This window comes from Octopus bimaculoides, chromosome 20 (genome assembly GCF_001194135.2).
Source record: "Octopus bimaculoides isolate UCB-OBI-ISO-001 chromosome 20, ASM119413v2, whole genome shotgun sequence".
Taxonomy (NCBI): Eukaryota; Metazoa; Mollusca; class Cephalopoda; order Octopoda; family Octopodidae; genus Octopus; species Octopus bimaculoides.
Window position 1 is genome coordinate 46,999,598 of NC_069000.1, and position 477 is coordinate 47,000,074.

Here is a 477-nt window from a genome sequence, read left to right on the forward strand (position 1 = left end):
AACGAACATCGGACTCCAGTGGTGGGTTTCAGCATTTTGATGAAATACGTGTATGTCCTATAAAGCTTTGAATACCACGCATGTTTTCTGCTTATTATTTTATATATGGGGGACCGTGTATATATATATGTACACACACACACGCACACAGACGCTTGTTTAGTAACTATGTATCAATGTATACATATATAAATGTATATATAACATTGTAAACATATAATGGAAGGCGGAGGGAACTGGCAGAGACGTTAGCACGCTGGGCGAAATGCTTAGCGATATTTCGCCTGTCTTTACGTTCTGAGTTCAAATTCCGCCGAGGACAACATTGCCTTTCATCATTTCGGGGTTGATAAATTAAATACCAGTCCCGTACTGGGGGCCGATCTAAACGCCTGGCCTCCTCCCCCAAAATTTCGGGCCTTGTACCTAGAGTAGAAAAGATTATATACATATATGAAGGTGGCGAGCTGGCAGAAT